The sequence below is a fragment of the Macrobrachium nipponense genome, chromosome 31 (genome assembly GCF_015104395.2).
Source record: "Macrobrachium nipponense isolate FS-2020 chromosome 31, ASM1510439v2, whole genome shotgun sequence".
Taxonomy (NCBI): Eukaryota; Metazoa; Arthropoda; class Malacostraca; order Decapoda; family Palaemonidae; genus Macrobrachium; species Macrobrachium nipponense.
In genome coordinates, this window is record NC_061093.1 from 60,005,978 (window position 1) to 60,022,255 (window position 16,278).

Sequence of the window (16,278 nt, forward strand, 5' to 3'; positions counted from 1 at the left end):
GAGAGATGCAAGAAAAGTGAGAGACAGAGAATCATTTTGACGAACTCAGGACCCAGTTCTTGGCTTGAAGCAAAGAAGCAAAAAATGGAGAAAGTTCGTTCACTTCGATGTCTGCTTAAGTATTCAATCCGGTGGTAACCCGCTCTCCTCACCTTCAACTCAAAAAAGAAAGAAATAAAAAAAAATAAATAAATAATGTCTCTTTAGCCTCTCACTAATATCAGGATTTATGCTTCAAATGAATTACTACCCAGAAGAAAGAGAATGAGGAATTTCTACTTTTTCACCCTTTGCGTTTTACCAACACACCACAGCTGCTTTTCCTTGTCAATGCGAATGCTGCAGTATTTTGACCACAAAACCCAAGATTAAAAGTAAAATATTTCAAAAACAAGTGGGACTACACCCAGGAAAACGCTGCTTTCATCTTCCCTGATGAAAACGAGAAAAGATGAAAAAGCAATCGCTGAAGATCCATCGTGTCTTTGGGGTCCAGATCCCGTCCAATATTCTTTTCCCCTTTCTGTCCCTTGTCCTGCTCGGGTCTGGTCTATATGAGACTATCTGTTGTCCCTATCCCCACTGTCCTTTCCACAAAAGGATAGTAAAAAAAATGAGGACTGAGTAAGAATACAAGAAAATATGAGATCTGTTATCCAAACAAGACAAAGCCATTAGGAATAAAGGGGAAGATGACTTACATCATCGGTGTTTCTTATGTAAAAGAGATTCGAGACGTTTTCAGGGGGAAATGTGTTTGCAAATACGAAAGAAATGCCAGAGAATATTGCTCTTCTTCTCCTCTAGCCATTTTGGCAAGTACGTTGGAGCTGCCAAGTCAAGCTGAATGTCCAAATCGAATCTGGGGAACGAAAAATCAAATCGGGTCTGAAGAAGACCAGCTGAGAGAGAGAGAGAGAGAGAGAGAGAGAGAGAGAGAGAGAGAGAGAGAGAGAGAGAGAGAATATTTTCAGGCGTAGGTAAGAGTGCAAGAATAGCCTGGGATCTTATTTCATAAACAACTACACCTCTCTCTCTCTCTCTCTCTCTCTCTCTCTCTCTCTCTCTCTCTCTCTCTCTCTCTCTCAAATTATTTTCCACATTCGATATTTAAAAAAAATCCCAATCTAAAACTGGAAACTATTTCACTCATGAAACTTAAATAAAAAAACTTCGTATATCAATTACCCCGATAATTGCTAAAGTCAGCTACTTATATATTTCTATTAATTATAGTTATTTAACGAAACCGCGATTAGCATCCTCCCTAAGGAAGGGAGATGACAACCATATGGAGCCACAAGTACCAGCAGTCGGCATCCCCTGGATGCTGAACATTCAAAGAATGGATGGATTGAGAGCTCCCAAAACTGACACTATGGGTCGAAGCTAGAGACAATGGGTCACAACGTAGCACTAGAGCCCACAGGGTAAACATATACACATCGCGTAATAAGAAATGAAAAAGAATAACTCGAACTCTTGATAGAGAGATTCAGGTATCGTGTGATAGAAAATCTAATGAATATCTCATCAGCTGATGACAATAATTCTTCAGTAACTCATATCAAGTGATAACAAGAAAATCAGCAAATAATTGCACCAAATGAAACAATATATTTGCTTATATATCATATCCAGAACACGGCTTTTCCTTGAAATTGCATGTAATAAATATATATACATATATATATATATATTATATATATATATATATATATATATATATATATATATATATATAAAAGCGTTTGATCTCCGATTACATGCATTTCAAGGAAAAGCCGTGTTCTGGATATATGATATATATATATATATATATATATATATATATTTATATATATATATGTATATGTATATATATATATATATATATATATATATATATATATATATATATACTATACCACATATACATGATATATATATACTATACTATATTATATATATATAATAAAGATATATATATACTATAATAAATATATCTACTATATATATATGTAAGTGTTTACATAATAAAAAATGGTAATGTTAGTCCATATATATAAAAGACTAAAAACTAAAGAGGTCAACCAGATTGCTTGCAGAATGTGATCAGACTAGAGACGCTAAAGATGACGTATACAATAAGTATGTAGGCTAAGATAACATGCCGTCACCTGTAGTCATTCAATTGTTCATAACATTAGTCCAAGCTCCCTGCTTGAGACAACTAACGCGACCTATAAGTTCAAACGGCCTACGTGATCTGTAGCGTGTCTCATTTGATTGTGTGTTCGTATGTAACTATGTCATCTGATAGTATGGTTCATATGTTCGAGCTACTATCTGCTTCCTTCATAACTTGTAACAGAGATGTAGAACAGAGCAGAACAGAGTTAGCTATCGTCATTAGAAGACCTGTATCTCTTTACCTAAGCTTTATCATGTAGAGAGAACAGAAAGTAGCCATCATCATTGGCAGAAGCGATCAAGCTATCGTTATTAGAAGGACTTGTACAATCATACCTGATCTTCACCATGTAAAACTTCAGAAGAATATATATATTTTTATACTTCGTGTTTTCTACAAGAACCTCCTCACCATGAGTTAACACATCGTCGTCATAAACAGAGTAATCCCGACTTCGTAGTGATCTACGTACCCCAAGACACTCCATTGAAGATGGAGTGCAATACCAACCGACTTAGCGTAAGATTATCGCAAGTCTAACATTACCTCATAGGGCGCCTTATTATACAAGGCAACAGCCTTAAAAGTGGTGATAAGCGTACCAGAAGGACTCTACAACTTCTCCGAAGATAAAACAGAATAATAAATCATGAAGTCAACGACGACGAAAGCAGCAGATTCTTCAAGCAACCTAGTAATCATCGTTTTAGTGAGCGACTTCAGAAAACACAAGAACTTCACCGACGACGAAAAGCAAGAGATTCTTCAAGCAACTTAAGTATCATCGTTTAGTGAATAACTTCAAGAAACAAAACAGACGTGTCTTTTTCCTACGGCAACGCAAGCTTCGTCCTCTAATTAGAATCATTCAAGAAAACATCGTTAGTGAGCGTTTCCAGCACTTCAAGAAACAAACCGAACGCGTCTGCAGCATCGGATCTTTCAAGGACTCGAATCATCGAAACAACGTGCCACGGGGAAACTGAAGCCCAAAACCAGGTCATCCGCTAAATAGAGAAGGAGGACCAAGGCCGTGTGTCGTTATCGGAACACCGTGACTTCCCACAAAAGCAAGCTAAGTACAATTTTTTATTCATTTGGAGTAACTTTGAGTGTTTCCTTTGCAGGTCGAATTTCGTTATTCCTGTGGCTGAAGTTACGAGACATTCTTAATCTTACATTTTTACAGAAATTATCTACATCATTGAGATTTCGCTACTGCGAGTTTTTATCTTTGAGTGTCTGTTTTCCAGAAGTTCTACTGAAATATCATAATCATATACGATGTTAATTTTATCATTTTGGGTGATTATTAATCCCTTACGTAACAAATCATATTAAACAGTGAATATGCGTTTACGCAGTGAACGTTCTTGTAGTATTTTACAGAATGCATGGATAGGGTCGTTAAGCACCGTAGTGATTAGAAAACACACAAAAACAAGTGGAACACCCGTACAAATCTAGATACATTAGAGGTAACACTATTTCGGGCCATGACAATAAATGCTCCTTTGCAAAGTCCCGATCGCAGTTTTAGCCTTGAGTTTTTTGAGTTATATAAAATATCGAACCTCAATGACTCAACTTAACTTTAAAAATATGGCTGGATTGCAAGGAATAACATGTCTGTAAAAAACTTTCATCAGGCTAAATGCGCTGACCAGGATCCCTCACTATTTCAAATTTTAGCAAAGAATGAAGTACAAACAGTTAATATTGAATGCAGTAGAGATAACTTGTCTTAATAGTAATCGCTCAGTTCCTAATAGTTCGTCATTCATTGCTTTATACGTAACTAGCAGCAACATAATGCTAAAAACGTACAATACGTTGCCGATGGTAATAAAGAGAAGGATCCTAATTATTACAAAAAGAAATAGGTAAACAGTAGCCCTTTCAGAAACAAACAAATCGTGCTTAAGCACTTGGGTTTTGTGTCATCCAGTCAAGCGGTCAAGGTCGGTCAAATCTGCCGAGTTGTCATTGCAAAGCACATTCCATTTAAGCGACTTCAGCGGAAAGGGAGAGCGATGTTGGAAAAATTAAAAAGGAATTTCCCTATGCATCACACGACCGTATAAAGTAATCAGAGCAGGTTTTCGTTTTTTTTTAAATACGTAAGTTATTATAAGTAGTGGTGGATAAAGCCCGACTGTACGCGCCGTAAAAATTAGAATATCTTGTTTATTCCTTTAGTACACGTAATATCCTGTATTTACGGACTCACCGTTTGTTGTTCGAACTTCCTAATGAGAAGTCCGGATAAGCGAGCGTTTAACAGATACCTCTATAGTTATAAAAAACATTGATCTGTATCTAGTGTATTGTAAGATTCATCTAGGGGTATACAAAATATTATCTTACATCCTGCAAAATAAGGCGTGTTTATCAAATGAAAATCCTATAAACCTTCAAACATATTGAAATCCGTTTGAACAAAAAGAGACAGTTAATCAAATAATAACTTATATAGAGGAACTATACATTTGTCTCATAAATCGTAACATTGTTCAAATGACCCAACAGAATTCTCCCACAACCGCAGTCGCAGTTGGCACGCAAAATCTCGAGAAGCATGCACACTCGAATGTCTTAGTGCGTGTAAAAAGACTTTGCTGGGAAATGAATTTTAATCCTTCCCGACACTCTGAAATATAAACGATTTCCGCGAACAAAGCCCTAGACACGGTTGACTAGCAGCAACAAGTTAAATCTAGTGATCCACAAACGTATACATATCATGGATACGGAAGTTATAAATATCGCATTTTTTATTGTTGCTAATTTTTAATCCCGCCCAACCAGTCGTAGATGAATCTCTCTGATAATCTATCTAAAGTAATATCCGTAAAGTCATTCAAGCAGAGGTGATTCAGCAGAAATTTTTTTTTTTTCTTTTACCTGAATACCAGGAAGTTTATCCACTAGCGAGTGATCTCTGGGAGAAAAATGGATGTAATTTAACACAAAATACGGTCTAAGGACAAACATAAAGCTATATATGTACCTTCGTATAGACTCTCAATGGAATTTCGAAATAGAGATAAATGACGAAGTTGAAAAATGTTAGTAATAGGAGTCATTAGGAAATCAAATAGCCCATATAATTTTTCCCTCAAACGTCATGCCATAAAAGATCGGACTTGGCGTATCTGCGTAGATTTCTGTCGCTTAAACAAGGAAACGACTCCCGATAGTTTCCAGTGCCATGTACCGACGACATCTTATCTCTGTTACGTTAGAATAAATTTTTCACCAGCTTGGACTTACTTAAATGCTTTTACCAGATACCATTACCTAAGTGATTGTACCTCATACACCGTTTTCAGCACACTCAGGGGACATTATAAATTTTTACATATGCCTCCGGCTTACGTTGCACCCCAATTACATTATAGTGTTTGGAGACTTTTAGGGGATACCCTACATGCCTATATGGATGATCTTGTAATCTTTTCTAATACCTTTGAAGTACATTCACATAAACTAGAGCTAGTGCTACAGAGACAAAGACAAATAATCTCCGAGTAAAATATCTAAATGTGAGTTTTTAAAAACCGAACATGTTTATCTAGGTTTTATGTGTCTAGTCAAGGTCTTAAAGTAGTCCATGGTAAGGTGTCGGCTATTCATAACTTCCGGTACCTATTAACGTAAAAGGGGGATACAGCACTTTCGCGCTGTAGTGGGTATTACAATCGTATGTAAATATGCAACTCTTCAATCATGACAGCTCCTTTAACAGATCTTACAAAGAAGAGCGTAGATTTATTATGGTCTAAAAAGCATCAACAGGCGTTCGATATCTTAAAAGCGGAATAATGCAGCTCACCTAACTTAAAAATCCCTGATTTAAAAGGAAAAATTTTTTTTTATTGCAACAGACGCCTCAGACCAAGGGGTAAGAGGGATACTACTTCAGCAATATGATAAACAGTTCTTCCCTATAGCTTTTTTATTCACGTAAACTAAAGCCCTCTGAAAGTAAATATACAGTAATAGGCAAGGAAGGGCTAGGTATCTTTAACTCACTAGTACATTTTAAGTTCATAATCTATGGCTATCCTGATAAAGTCCTTACTGAACATGAGTCCTTTACCGAGTTTTTCAAAGGCTTTAATCACAGTCCAAAAGGAACTCGGTGACAAATGATCATTCAGGTCTTTGGAGCCAAGATAAGATATCTACCTGGGAAAGCAATTATCATAGCTGACGCATTATCCCGCAATCCCGCACCATACTGCAAAGAACCATTAATTAGACTAAAAAATATAGAAATATCCGTGCCTATTGTTAAAACCGTATCTAAACAAGAAAATTCCTTAACCCAAGAGATCGCGAGCATTGAATATCTGGGTTGGAGCGCCAGAACTGTTACAAACTGAACAAAGCAAGTGTCAACAGCGATAAGCAAAACAATAAACACCAAACAATAAACACTTCGGACGGAAACAGGGTCAGCGGCTAAGCAAAAAACAATAAACACTTCGAGCAGAAACCCTAAAGCAAATGTATATTTAAAGTATGTGTATCAGAATTATGTAATCAAATGTAGTATTATATGTAGGTCCGTGACGAGGAAAACCCGAAGAACACAGCGGATGACTAACGACCAGGTAGTAGTAATAATCTCTTTCATACCAATCGTCATAAACTGGTTGCATTCCGTCATCCAGGGTTCCCTACTATGTCACAGAAAGCCAAATCACTGTTTTACTGGCCTACAATGCTTACAGATATAAAAAGCACATAACTGATTGTAACACGTGTCATGAAAACAAGGGACACACTAAGACACCTGTCAGTTAAGGGCCTATCCTGTGCCAAATCAATCCTTGAAAGAATATACGTAGAATTATTAACAGAATTACGAGTCTGACAGAGGGAATGAACAATTCTTAGTGTTAATAGTTCCTTGACACGTTATATAGAATTAATAGCACTAAAAACAAACACCGCAATTGAGTGCGTTAGGAATATTTATGAGTGCTAAATCAGTAAACATGGAATTCAACACATGATAATCTGACTCGGGAGGTGTAAATCAATAATCTCCTTAACTCGTGTGAATTCCTTTTTATTAAGAAAACCAATAATATATTTTATCACCCAGAGTCAATCGGTTTGGTAGAATAACGGATAATTAAATAGGAAGTGTCAATGTCTTACGAGTTACAACTCGTGATATTGGATCCGAACTGGATTATAGCGGTTCCCGCGGTTTTGGTTTTAAATACCTTTATCATTTATATCTTGTATCTATAGAATTGATGCCGCAAGTAGCCTATACGGTACGCCACTAGAACACTTTTCCACATATTCAAGCCAACCATTAATTTATCAAATATATATAAAAAAAATAAATAATAAATATGGATACAAGTGGAGTCAATATAATACACTCCGTAAGAAGTCGGAAGGGTTACAAATTATAATAAAAAAGGAATCACGATAAAATCAATAAGCAAAACGTACCATAGGTTAATTAAATATCCAAATATATATGCGTAAAGATTTGAACTCTTCACTTAACGCTTTAGTAATTGACAAATAAGCTAAAAGTTCAAACACATATCCAAAACCTACTGACATATAGTCTGTCCCGGTGATGATATTCGTAGTCAATGAAAAAAAAAAAACAAAAAAAAAAAAATAATAATAAACAATAAATAAATAAATAAAATAAAATAAAAGAGATTTTAAAGTCAGGAAGTCTAGAACTGAAAATGTATCTATGGAATAATCCTATATGAATCTATACAGGGCTAATTATTTGAATAGGAATATTTAATTTAACATAATTACAATTATGCAGATTTCCAACAGGAAACTAATATATTGTTCAATTTTGGTACTGTTTTTTTTTCAGACATTCTTCTCGTGTGGGTCGAGTATAAAAAACAAAAAATTTATCCTAAAGTCGTATTTATTACAGCAAGTAACGTAACTCTTAGCTGGCCCTGAGAGCAATCTCCTGCCAAGTGACGACGTCATCATTGCCGTATCAGCATTTGTTCCTTTTAACCTCAAATATCTGCTTGCACAGGCTTCATCTCGCGCTTGCAAAGCAGATTGACTGGAGAAGGAATGCTTAGCCCGAACTTCTCATGGGCAAGGCAGATGTGTCTATCCGTATGCGCAACTAACAAATAAGCAAATAGAAATTTCTATAACAACACAAAATGAATTATTTTTTCTGAACCTCATAGACATTTAGAAGTATCAGGATATGTATATGAAATATTTACTTGCAACATTAGCCTATTACAATTCAAGTACAAAACATTCATGGGAAAATGTCACATTTTCTTGAAAAAACCCAAAGTTTATTTAGAAATTAGTTACATAGTGGGTTTTTTCGTTGCATCTCCTACCTATAAATAAAGTTTTTAAAATTAGCCTCAGAGGATGCGCACGAGAAAATTGAATATGAAACTTTTGTTAGGGCACATAGGATCAGATTTTATCACAACTTAATTTTCAGTTAGCTAGAGAAATACAGAATCATGATTAATATTCTCTTTGACTCTTATGTTGCCTGGCAATCATACAAATAGCTCCGTTTTCCAATTCTTTGTCTAGTAACTTACTACCAGTAATATCGAATTTTCTTTGAGATTCGTAATGATATCTATTTATATTTTATAATTATGGATATTTTTACAAGTCATCATAGACCTGGATAGGTTCACTCATTATTAATGCCATGGATAAAAAAAGTTGTACAGCTCTCTTTTGAATTCCACAAATATCAGCGAATTCATGTGGGTTAAGTCTGGTCTAAATGGCTCTCTTCCCCTCCCGTATTTGATGTTCTGAATTTACTCTGCCCTTGTGACAAGTATAATTTCACTTGCAGGCTGATTAATGGAACCTGTTACAGTATCCTGCAGTACGAGAGTTTCACATCGCAACTTAAAAAAATCGTTCGCACTGAGGACGACGGCAGTCGAGTAACAACCGCCTACAATGTGAAAGGAATAAGCACCATCATGGACTTCTTCGACCGACACCGTATCCCGTCGTTAATCTCGTTTTAATGCGGAATGCTCCTGCGGCTGTCAGAAATCGACTACAAAAAAGGGACATACTTCCGACAATTACGACCAGAAGGATATTAAACTCTACTTTGCTGGCGAAGGACTCGTGCTGGGGATGATTTTTTTTCATCGCGAATGGATCGTGTAGCTTAGGATGCATGAGAAAAAGTATGAGCGCAAAATAGAACGTTGGACCCGCCCAGGCAAATTTTCCCCTTGTTTTTAACCATTGAAAAAAGGCCGTTTCATTTGGCTAAAGGTGGTTGTCTGGAAACTGTGTAATGGACGAAAAGTTGTTCGTAAAGCTAGTTAAATGTGAAGTAGTATAACCTCGGTCATGTATCCTAAATATATAAATGATCATAAATAACAGAATCGAAATATATTTTTTGGCGTGTACGCACTAGGAATCCATATATAAATGATCATAAATAACGGAATCGAAATATATCTTTGCGTGTACGCAATAGGAATCTATTTAAAGTGCACATATATTAATCATAATTATATGAATCCATATACATGTATACAAATCAGGTAGCCTATAATCAATCTGTTACCCATTTATCTTACCAATATCTGCAGTTATATATGAGTTAGTATATGGATTAATGAATCAGATATATAACATTTAGCATAAAAATCAATGAATCAATCAGCATAAACATTAATAATTTTATCAATTCATATATGAAATTTTTTATCAGATTATAATGATTTTTATCATGTTAATCTTCATTCTATGCAAATGTCAGAGTACATTAGTATTTTCTGTAGCATATGTATCTTAATGAGATGAAGTGAAAAACTGTATCATTATATATCACGTGATCACTATATTTACCAATATCATTGTTTTATATTTATTACTTGAATCAATTCATGTACACCATGAATTTTTAGTTTACTTATATTATATATATATATATATATATATATATATATATATATATATATATATTATATAATCACATAGTGTCTGTATCACACTCCTATAAGTCAAATGCAAGTCAAGTTTGAGTAATATTTAGTAATTGGTTTTGGTAGCTGACCGAGCTAATGTAAGTGTTTACATAATAAAAATATGGAATGTTAGTCCATATATAGAAAAGCTAAAACTAAAGAGGTCAACCAGATTGCTTGCAGGAATGTGATCAGACTAGAGACGCTAAAGATGACGTATACATAAGTATGTAGGCTAAGATAACATGCCGTCACCTGTAGTCATTCAATTGTTCATAAACATTAGTCCAAGCTCCCTGCTTGAGACAACTACCCCTACCGCGACCTATAATTCAAACGGCCTACGTGATCTGTAGCGTGTCTCATTTGATTTGTGTGTTCGTATGTAACTATATCATCTGATAGTATGTTTCATATGTTCGAGCTACTATCTGCTTCCTTCTACTTGTAACAGAGATGTAGAACAGAGCAGAACAGCAGTTAGCTATCGTCATTAGAACCTGTATCTCTTTACCTAAGCTTTATCATGTAGAGAGAACAGAAGTAGCCATCATCATTGGCAGAGTGATCAAGCTATCGTTATTAGAAGACTTGTACAATCATACCTGATCTTCACCATGTAAAACTTCAGAAGAATATATAATATTTTTATACTTCCGTGTTTTCTACAAGAACCTCCTCACCATGAGTTAACACATCGTCGTCATAAACAAGAAGATAATCCCGACTTCGTAAGTGATCTACGTACCCCAAGACACTCCATTGAAGATGGAAGTGCAATACCAACCGACTTAGCGTAAGATTATCGCAAGTCTAACATTACCTCATAGGGCGCCTTATTATACATGGCAACAGCCCTAAAGAAAATATATACATATATATATATATATATATATATATATATATATCTATACTATATATATATATAGATATATATATAATATATATATATATATATATATATATACAACTTTAACTTATATATATATATATATATTATATTATATATATATATATATATATATATATATAATATATATATATATATATATAATATATAACCAGTAAGTACTGGTTCCAAGTCCCTGTTTCACTTACCTTTCTACCGTGAGTTTAATGATAGATAGTAGGTTTGTATAATGCGTATTTATGTACATGCATATTTTTGTATATATATATATAACCATAGTGTTTATATATAACCATATATATATAATTTATATATATATATATATAACATTTAAGTGTATTATATATATATATATAACACTTAAGTTTTGCTTAAGTGTTTCGTATCTTTTATTAAATGGAGATATGGTTTAAATATATATATATATATATATATATATATATATAATATATATATATATATATATATATATAGATATATATATATATATATATATAATATATATATATATATATATATATATATCTATACTATATATATATATATATATTATATATATATATATATATATATATATATATATATCTATACTATATATATATATATATATATATATATATATATATATATATATATATATATATATATATATATATATATATTTATATATATATATATTTAAACCATATCTCCATTTAATAAAAGATACGAAACACTTAAGCAAAACTGAATTAATACGATGGTCATTAACCAAGAAGGCTTCATTTTTCTATCTATGCTTGAGACCGTCTTGAGTCCATATATCTTCACATAGTAGTTATTAACTAGGAAACCGATTTCAGTTAAGTTCATATTTCCCGTCATATACTTACACTACAGCGTTTCAGCCCAGTCACGAAAAGAGTCTTTGGCAATTCATCAACACTTCGGAACGAGTGACCATTGGCTGTTTTTATTGCAAATGAATTTCGTGGTCCAAGCCGGACACAAATATATAAACAATTGAGGTAAAAATGAACATTAATTTATTGCAGACTGACGTAAAACTATTCACATTGTCGACTCTCGAAACAAATGTCAAAATCCAAATGATTTTCAGAGCATTTAAATTGACAGATTTCAAAGGTACGATCCACCACCACGTAGTAGTCACGTTCATTTCATCAGAACTTTGGGAAAACAACTGTGGGTACTGTGATTGTTTTGTCTTTTATATTCGATATTAATGACTGACACTTCGCTTCGACACTTACGAGAGCCATTCGTTCTAAACCTCTAATTATTTTCATTGGGAACGATTTACTCCTGTATCGTAAATTAAAAAAAAATATATACGCTTTGATTACTGTGACAGTTTCAACCAACTTTATTTTTTTCTTTAGTTGTAAAGTTACCTTATTCTAATTTACCCGATTCTGATTATCTAAATATTTCCTGCTTTTGAAAAGAAATTTGCCAGTTGTCTACTGAACTAGAAAATCCCGACCATTTTCTTTCAACTCTTCAGACTTAATGAGAATCGTGCAGTCAATAAATAGTAAGTCCATTAACGTTTTAAAGATACTGATAAATGCCTAATAATCTAAGCTTGAGTTCTTGATTAACGATGCTACAGCATCATCTTAACTCTAACTTATAGTGTTATTTATATGTAACCTATTTACGTTAAACGAAGACCAGACAAGAGATAATGGATGGAAACTAGAACTGAAGAGATAAGTCACATCCCATTGTGTTAACTTCTTTACATGATATATGTGACACATGGAATAAACTGCCACCAGAAGTTGTAAACAGCAACGGTGTAGAAGAGTTTAAAATCGTATGTAAGCAAGGAATAAATATACAGATTGATTGCCCGGACATCGACATTCAATCACACCAACAATTTCAAAGATACAGCGCCTTCACTGACTGCGTAATATAAACATTACGGGACTACAAGACTTCCAGAGCTTAACTCGTTACTGCAGTGCTTCCTCTTCAAATTTAAAATATAAAACTGACTTTTCATACGGCATCAACTTTTATGATTTACTAAAAATCCACCACTGGCATCCCTTGGCATCTCGGGGAGGCTGATTCGATGCCTGCTTATTCATTATATTCCCCACCGGAAGCCACCTGCTGATTCTCTCTCTCTCTCTCTCTCTCTCTCTCTCTCTCTCTCTCTCTCCTCTCTCTCTCTCTTTGACGGCCACCTAACTATGGCCTCATTCATTTTCATTGACAGAGTGGATATATACATATTTTCCTTCTGCCCATCTGCAGCAAACATTCTAGCGCTTTTATGCCGAATTTTGTGCTGAAGTTACGCAAAATTGGGGTTCCTTTCACCCCTCGCCAGACGATGCCTTTTCCTCCCTACACCTTCCCTCTCGAAATATCTTCAGAATTTCCCCAATTTTAATCATTAGGGGCATGACTACTACGACCTCGAATGATAAAGACGAAAGTGAAACGCCTTGTCCGTGTTCTCAAGGTTACAATTCGGAGCAGTTTGCGTTCTTACTCTCAGAGAACCGTCGTAATTACTTGCCAATTCCCGAGGAGGTCCCTTTTTCCAAACATGAGAGTAAACAAAGTGAAGTACTGAATCTTCTGCGCCGTTTTTACCAACATTCAAATTTCGGTCTGACGTTAGATTCGGGACCATCAGCGTCGGAGCTTTATTGAATTCCTCTGAATTGCATGAGGAAGGAGGTGACGGAACGAGTGGAACTGAGAGAAACACGAGAATGTTGGGAAGGAGTTACAAGAATTAGGATGTCTCAAAGACTTGTTAGTCCATCCTAAGAGGAGACATCGCGCGCTCACCTATCTGTAGGAGCAGGTTTTACTGTGCATTCACAGTGTCCTAATGATTTTGTGGAGAAGGAGTTAAATAATGAGAGAGAGAGAGAGAGAGAGAGAGAGAGAGAGAGAGAGAGAGAGAGAGAGAGAGAGAGAGAATCCCTAATGAGAGAGCGTAACTAAGGAAATTCCCTTAATAACATCGTCTCCTAAACTCCAAAGGATGCACTGAACCAGGAGCACCAGTATATATATATCTGTAACCAGGTTTCCAATATATACAATTCTCGGTAAGTCCGACTACTCTACCTGCCTCGTTAACTAGATTTTCAGTTAACTTATCAGGTATTCATAAGCTCAGCGTCAGTACTAGATATACAAAAGTAAATATTATTTTTTCGCCATGAATTTTCATATACGAAGGCACATAAAATATGCATGTACATAAATACGCATTATACAAACCTACATATCTATCATTAAACTCACGGTAGAAAGGTAAGTGAAACAGGGACTTGGAACCAGTACTTACGTAGTATATTCTACATTTTCAAGTGTGTGTGTATGTGTGTTCTGTAAGGCTATTACACACAAGAGTCTTCAAGTCCACTGATTATTCCAGGGATCTGACTTCATTCGCTTTTGATATTTATGCGGACGGTAATATAATTAAAGGTGGGCGGAGGTATATGCTACCTAAATCTGCATGTTTATATATTTTGTATGCGTGTGTGTGTGTGTGTGTGTGTGTTATCTGCTCTTCGAATATCCACTGACAGGCTCTCTAGGTATGTCTAGAAGGGAAGCTGTGAGACCCAAGTGCGCATGCGCGAGTCGAACTCCGTCCACTAAAACTCGCACACACCCGGCAATCTTGGAAGCTATGAACATTATGTCTCAGACACAGATACCGTAGCTTCGCATCCGATGTGAATGCCAGCAAATGCCACGTACGGCCGTGGCAAGCATGGCTACCACAGCGTGGCGCACATAGCATCGCATCCAAACTTAGTGTTTTCAAAACGTTAATAGACATATTACCGATTGCACATTTCTCCTGAGACATGAGCATTGAAGAATGCTGGTCGAAATTTTCTGGTTGAGCAGATAACGGGGTAATTTATTTTTAGGGAACACGTGTTAATAAAATAAGCAGATGATCTGCGTTTCAGGAATTGAGAGAACAATTGTTTTTATTGCTGTAAACATATGAATGTCGTAGAAATGAGAGTGAAATTCTTACAATTTACAACAGAGTAGTTATTCTGTTCCATAATTAAGGATCGAAGATAAATGACTCCCTAATGTTCTGAAGCAAAATATTAGATAACCTGCGTTTCAGGAATTGAGAGGAATTTTTTTACTGTTTTAAACAGATGACTGTCATAGAAATGAGAGTGAAATTCTTAAAAATAAATTTACAACACAGTGGTCATTCTGTTAAATAATTATGTACTGAAAATAAATGTTATTTTGATAAATAATTAGGAACTGAAAATAAATACAGTTATTCTGTTAAATAATTAGGGAATGAAAATAAACGACGCCCTAATATTCTAAAGCAAACTATTAGCCTTTAATATGGAATAGAAAAGTTAACACGCTCACAATGCCACTATTGTTTTTCAAAAGTTCCGTTCAAATGAATATGACTATGTGATGCTTGTTCGCTCCTTTGAAACCTGACAATTTTAATTTCCGGAAAAATCATTTGGATTTTGACACTTGTTTCCAGAGTCGACAATGCGAATAGTTTTATGGCCAGTTATGTAGGGTTAGCAAAATATATATATATATATATATTCATTTTTCGTCATTTGTTTACATTTGTGTTCCCAATTGAACCACGAAATTCATTTGCGATAAAAACAGCCAATGATCATTCATTCCAAAGTTTTGATGAATTGTCACACTTTTTTTTTTTTCCTTTTTTTTTATTAATGAATCCCCTGAAACGCTACAGTTGGAATTTATTTTTCTCTTTTGGGATTTTCCTGAAACGCTACAGTTGGAGATTTTTATTTAATGATTCCCCTGAAACGCTATAGTTAGCGATTTTTTTTTTTTTATGATTCCCCTTAAACGCTATAGTTTGGCGAATTTTTTTTAATGATTCCCCTGAAACGCTCTAGTTCCCGAACGAGACAATATAAACTAAGCCGAAATCGGTATCCTACTTAATAACTACGACATGAGAGTTGACATAATCGTGGCAGTCTCAGTCCAGGAGAGAATACGAAGATTCACCAAAGGGCAACGTCTCTCTGACTTATGCAGACAAAAAGACGTATACAGCCTGTTTTGGTCAATGAAAGTAAATCCATCTTGGTTAAAGAACATCGTATTATTAATTGGTTGTTCTTAAGTTGATTCACATGTTTAATAAACGGAAATGT

The 16,278-nt window shown here is 34.8% G+C and overlaps 1 pseudogene; it reads right to left on the reverse strand.

The window, feature by feature from the left end:
* The window catches only part of LOC135206878 (glutamate receptor ionotropic, kainate 2-like), a 34,592-nt pseudogene that overhangs the window by 11,381 nt on the left and 6,933 nt on the right, over positions 1 to 16,278 (reverse strand).